This window comes from Centropristis striata, chromosome 5 (genome assembly GCF_030273125.1).
Source record: "Centropristis striata isolate RG_2023a ecotype Rhode Island chromosome 5, C.striata_1.0, whole genome shotgun sequence".
Classification (NCBI taxonomy): Eukaryota; Metazoa; Chordata; class Actinopteri; order Perciformes; family Serranidae; genus Centropristis; species Centropristis striata.
The window spans coordinates 16329923-16336708 of record NC_081521.1 but is presented as its reverse complement, the minus strand read 5'-3'; the positions used below and the strand labels follow the sequence as shown (position 1 = coordinate 16336708).

The 6786-nt window shown below is 40.3% G+C and overlaps 1 non-coding gene across 1 annotated transcript; it reads right to left on the bottom strand.

Moving 5' to 3' along the window:
- Positions 1 to 4912: 4912 nt before the first annotated feature.
- LOC131972402 (U2 spliceosomal RNA) lies at positions 4913 to 5099 on the bottom strand. Its single transcript, XR_009394463.1, has one exon. It is a non-coding gene; the product is annotated as a U2 spliceosomal RNA (small nuclear RNA).
- Positions 5100 to 6786: the final 1687 nt, after the last annotated feature.

Below are 6786 nucleotides of genomic sequence, written 5' to 3'. Positions count from 1 at the left end.
CACTGAGGGACTGGACACAGTCCATCTGTTTCAACAGCAACGAGTCTGAAGTGTCACATCCACCTGAAGCGAGAGAGAAAACAAGATGTTGGTAGTTCTTCTGCTCCTCATGGCTGCACCAGGCTAGTCTTTCTTTTTTTTATATTCACACTACATTAATATATCATTGTGGCTGCAGAGCTCTTATCACAACTCTTTTATGATGCCCTTCAGTTACATTATAATTGATGTAGAGACTAAAGCAGACTGGTTGATGTTGATGACATCATACATGGCTGGATAAAGAGCAACAGTCCCAGGGCCTCAGGTCTCAGGGCCCCGCCACCTTCACCATGTGAAGGTGGACCGGAAAAATAGAAACCAGCTTGCATTGAAATATTTTCTGCTGGTTTCTATTTTTCCGGTCTAGCTCGGAGGATGTCATTAATAAACTGAGTCCTCTGATCTTTGTCAAAGTGACTTTTAAACCCAAACACACACTGACCTGATATTCTTTTTAAAAAGCAGAGAGATAAATGTGATCAGTATGCATGTGTGTCTCTACAGGCCTGTGTGCTGCACCTCAGTACCATTTCGTTTCTGACCTGAAGACTTTTACTGAAGCACAAAGTTACTGCAGAGAGAAATACACAGACCTGGCCACTATAGACAGCATGGAGAATGTGGAGATCCTGAACAGTATGGCAGAAACAGCAGGAGTGTCTGTGAGTTCACTTTATTCTTTCTTTTCTCTCCCTTTATTTCAAAGACTTACTGATTTACCAACCTACCTACCAACAAGCTAAAGCCTCTTTTAAATGTTCATATGGACCTGAATATTGTTAACATAACAATAACAATAACAATAACTCTGCTGTAGAAGTTGAGCCAAAGCAATCATAAAATCCTGTGATGAAGTCGTAGAGGATCAGACTGATAGGCAGTATCAACACTGCAAATGCAAAGTTTACATTACAGTTTTTCTCAATTTCTAAAACACATTTTTCGAATCCTCCTGTCCTTTTCACAGAATTCTAAACACAAAACTCTTTTCTCACACAACATTCACAAAACCTCTGATTCTTTTAGCAAAACCATAACATCGCCTCAAAATAATTTTACCTGTTCTCAAAACCAAACAATGTTGTCAGATCTTGAACTAATTGGTCAAAATAGAAAAACTGCTGAGCAGTCATTACACACTTCACCAAAACATTGAAAAAAACAGTGTTCAAGGCATGTAGCTCATGGAGAAATGTTTATTGGTCACATTACAGTATAGTACATGCATTTTGCATCTCAAAAGTAAAAAAAAATAAAAAAGATTCCACAACTCAGTGGATTCAGTATTTACTCTGCATTGAAACATATGTACTGTGAAAAAAATCATCCTGAAATTGACAAATACAAATGAAAGTGTACAGCCTACAATGTACTCTAAAAGCTAAAAAAAACAAACAAAAAAAACCTCGAAGCTGTGTGCCGTATCCAGCCTGACACATCTCCTCGCTAATGTCATCATATAGCTCCATGGCTTCAAGAAGATTTATCCTGGTGTAGAGCTGTCTCTCATACATCTTCCACCTCCAAGTGGAGAAAAACTCCTCCATTGCATTGAGGAATGGAGAGTATGGTGGCAAGTATAGGTTACAGAAATTTCTCTCACTCTGACAGCATGGTGAAAACTAACATTATCCCAAATTGTGAAATAAATAGGCTGGTCATTCATATCAGCTTCTTGCTGTTCATTTGCTGACACCACATCTCTGAGACCACCAAGAAAGGTGAGAGGTGCTGAGTATTTTATGGCCCTAGAGTGGCATTATGGTGAAGAACACCCTGGTTGTTTATAGCAGCACACATTGTTATATTTCCACCACGCTGGCCGGGACTTTAACAATGGCCCGCTGTTCCTGCCTCTCCTTCTTCTCTTGGTGAGATTGAAGCAAACTTCATCAACAAAAATGAATTCATGTCGTCCAGTTCAAACATTCTCTGCAAGAGGGATAGTTTTGTAACATTGACAATAGTATAGTACAGTACTATAACTAACTGTACACTTACCTGTACATACTGAAATCGCAGCTCCTTAACCCTCTCAGAGTTACGCTCAAAGGGCACCCTATAGACTAGTTTCATTCACACTGTTACGATGGAGAATACGGTCTATTGTGGAGAGGCTTACAGTATTGATTCCCTCAAAGTCTGTGTTGTTTTCAATAATTTTGTTGCTGAATTTCCCTTAGTGTAATTGTAACCCAGGTGCATAAAGCAGCTTTTTCTCCTTTCCTTTCAATTTCGTCATTAATATCGCGGTGTTACCTGTACTCCCGCGATAGTGACGTAGCGCTCACGTGACGGGTTGCCGCCAGTCACGGCAGTTTATTTTTAGAGGAAGCTGCGGTAGCTTCCGGTCCCTTCGCATTGAGCCACTCGCGTCTGGTCTGTTTGTGCTGCAGGTGAGGTGAATTGTTTGTTGCAAATTCTCCGCCGAATTATATATTATATACTCGCTGGTTTATGTGACGTCCTTTAAACTCATAGGAGCCGTTTTTTTTGCTAAAAGCCCCGCTACCGTAACGCCGTAACGGTAGCGTAATGCTACTGCTATTAGCCCCGCTACCGTAACACCGGTGATCTCGCTACGAGCCGTTGGACAGCGGCGCCGCCGAGAGACCTTTCGCCTTTCGCTCTAAACTATTTAAAACACCATCTACAGCTAAAGAGAGTTTTGCGTCTGCTGCAGCCATGTTGGATCCATAAGAAAACTACAAGCCTCCGTCTGCCGAGTAGTACGCGTCATTGTCTTGCCGTCCCTCCCCGTTCTGTGATTGGATCCCTAAAACAGGGCTAAGAAACCTCTCTGGTTGCCAGACTGCCTGGAGGTTTGAAACTAAATTCGAGCGCGCAAGGCAGTATGGGTATACCCAGGCTACACAAAACCCAATTTTCAAGCTACATTCACAAAACCTCAGACTCTTCTTGCAAAACCAAACTTTCACCTCAAAACAGTTCAATCTGTGCTCAAAACTGAACTATGTTGTCAAATCGTTCCCCGAGTGAATCAAAATTAAAAACACTACTGAGCCGTCACTTAACACTACATAGAAAAATAGAAAACACAATGCTCAGGACATGAAGCTGGAGAAATACATGTTCATTGTTTACTGCAGGCTAAATGCATGTTGCAAAAAATATACATGAAATGCTAGGCCTACAAACAGACCAACCCTCCATTACAATACTACAGTACATTGGTACAGTGATGTACTGAAACATATATTTACTTACAGTATACTGTGGTACAGTATATAGTATGTCATACAGTAATTGCTGTCAACATTTACAGACTGTACTATAATGTCAAAAAAGGTAATTACCTGTTCTCTTCTCTGAATCTTCGGATTATGGTGGACACAGTGAATCTACTGATGTTTGGCTATACCCTTTGTCCAGCCTCCCTCATGCTCATACCATAGACAAGAACATGGTCAATCACAGTAGCTCTGATTTCATCAGGTATTACTGTTCTTTGTCTTCGCTGACCACCTTGACCTCCTCGACCTCCTTGGCCTCCTCTCACACGAACTCTTCCTCTCAGATTTCTATCCATTGTAGGGCCTCACAAACCAGTGCTCTCTGAACTGGCTTATATGTTCCCTCACATCATTAGCCACAAGTGTGATCAATTTTGAGTTGTTGTGTTCAAGTGGTGACCCTTGTGCAGCACGGGTGCATCACAATGAAAATGTGTTGGCAAGTTGTGTTTAAACAGGTGAAAAGTGCTTATGGTTTTGCCAAAAGAGTGATTGTGACACGAGGGGAAACCCAGGAATAGGACTCGGATGCAGAGTAGTTGAGAAAACAAGGTTTTTATTCGTGTCCAAGAAATACGGAGCTTCAGGTAACAAAAGGCGCCTCAAAAAACGAGGGATTTACTAGGAGAAAACCAAAACTAAACTGAGGAGATCTCTAAGCGAAAAAGGGGCAAAAGGCCAACAAAAAATCACTCGTTACGAGGACTAAGGAAAAACAACAAAATAACTTGACTATGACTATGGCAATACTGTGGTTCAGAGCTAGTGGTTCGGACGAAAGACATGACACACTGGCACAGGACAAAGGGGAGACACAGACTATAAGCACATGAGGGTAATGGGGAACAGGTGGACACAATCAGGGAATCAGGGAAGACAATGGCTGTGTCCCAATGTCAAGGAAGGATGCTCAAACGGCTGGATTTGAAGGACACTACGTCATCGACATCCGCCGAAGGACTGTCCCAATGTCGAGGATGCTCCGGAGGACAGAGTCCTTCTTCTGCCCAAATTCCGAGGATGCATGTGTGTATCCTTCGTGCGCTCCGACTACCCATAAAGCATTGCGCACACCGGTCTACCGGGAGATTTAAAAATGGCGAGCGTAGAAACAGCGACGCCAGCGGCGCAATATGCATTTAAATATATAAGTATTTTCAGTCTACACTGAATGTTGTCACATAACTTACAAAACGTGTGTTCAAAGTCAAGCAAAAACATAAACATAAACAAATGCCAGAATATTAAACTAAAGATAATAAACGTCATCTTGATACATTGCCGGTTAAGTTAATTAATGCAGTCGCTAAAGTTATTGTTTATTAATTTATATGCGTCAGATGATGATGTACTATGTGCAACTGTGCCATTCAGAAAGTTATACATTTCTTTATTGTGTTTACATGGACCGAAAGTCCGCTATTATCCGTTATTGTTATTTATAAATAACTGTTATTGTACTGTACTGTAAAATTAAAAATTAAAAATCACAGAACATATTTCCATGATGAATTATGCGCCGCTGCATTCATGACACTAAGTAGCGGCCGAATTCAGCCAGGATCAGTTAAATATTCAGGTTTAATCCACTTTATGGTTTTTACTTGATAAATCATGGAGATTCAACCTTAAAGCATCTTCTTCCATTTTCACAAATATGTGTCAGAGTGCTGATGCCAGAGACACATTCATGTCGTGAACTGATTTTGAAATTGCGGCGCTGAATTTATTTATTTATTTTTTATTAAACTGATAAGAACAGATACTACACTTGATCTTAGCCAAAGGGCCGAGAGCGGCGCTGAAGTTAAGCAGGACGTCCAATTATGCAATGACGCACAGCTGCACACTCCGAAGGCTGTCCCATTTGTGCATTACACCAGTCAAAGGAAGGACTCTTGCCTTGCCTTCGGAGGACCCGACTCTGAAGGAAGGATCCTACCAAGGAAGGATCCTTGACATTGGGACACAGCTAATCAGACTGGAGACACATGAGGAAGGGCAAGTGACCTGAAACGAGAGGAGAGTTACTTTTCAAAATAAAACAGGAATTGACAAGACAGAGACAGGACAAAAACGCAACTTGACAAAACACTCACCGCGGTGTGACAGATTGATTCAATCAGTGGGTTCAGGCAACTGAGCATTTGGTTCAGACAATAGGGTTTAGTGTTTTAGCAATTGAGAAAAACTGTATTGCATGAGAATTGTGTTTAGATTTTTTGCAAAAGGAATGACTCAGATCTGCAAATAGTGTTTTACTAGATGAAGATAGTTTATGGTTTTGTCAAAAGGATGTTCGATGCGGGGAATGAGTTTAGACAACTGAGCAATTGATTCACACAACAGGAATTAGTGTTTTAGCAATTGAGAAAACTGTAACTTTCAATATGTAAAACAGTGCAGTAAAGCAGACTGTACCTGTTTTCTTGTCTGAATCTCCGGATTATGGTGGACACAGAGAATCGACTGATGTTCGGCTGGGCTCTTTGGCCTGCCCTCCCTCATGGTCATGCCATGCACCAGTACATGGTCAATGACGGTAGCCTGAATTTTGTCATAAATTGCCACTCTTTGTCTTCCTCTCCCTCCTCTTCCTCTTCCTCTGCCTCCTCCTTGTCCCCCACATCTCCCTCCTCTTACACCAACTCGTCCTCTGTGTCTTTGATCCATTGTTGTTATGAGCTTGCAGGACCAACCTGCTTGCACTCTGAACTGGCTTATATTGGTTGCAATGTTGTCTTGACATGATGAGAAACAAGTGTGATCAATTTTGAATCGTTGTGTTCACTGGATGCAGTGGTGGAATGTAACTAAGTACATTTACTCAAGTACTGTACTTAAGTACAATTTTGAGGTATTTGTACTTTACTTGAGTATTTTTATTTTATGTAACTTTATACTTATACTCCACTACATTTTGAGGTAAATATTGTACTTTCTACTCCACTACATTTAGTTGACAGCTTTAGTTACTTTACAGGTTGAGATATAACATAAAATATAAGATCAATTTAAAGTGATTCGACATATTTTTAATTAAACCTCATAACAGTATTTTAAGTAGATACAATGAGTCCTGTCTTTACTAAATTAAAACACTGGTTACATAAAAGGCACATTACAAATAATGTAATAATATATTTAGAATATATAAAACAATCTGATTGGGTCCATTCTGCATAACGAGTATGTTTACTTTTCATACGTTAAGTACATTTTGTTGAGGATACTTTTGTACTTTTACTTGAGTAAGTTTTGAATGCAGGACTTTTACTTGTAGTGGAGTCATTTCACAGTGTGGTATTAGTACTTTTACTTAAGTAAGGGATCTGAATACTTCCCCCAACACTGACTGGATGACACATGTGTTTCATTTGTGTTCATGTTTTGTCACTTGTTACCGTTATGTATCACAAGTGCATCACAGTGACAACTGTGTCTTATTGCATTAGAATTGTTTTTTTTGCAAAAGGAATGACTGAGATCT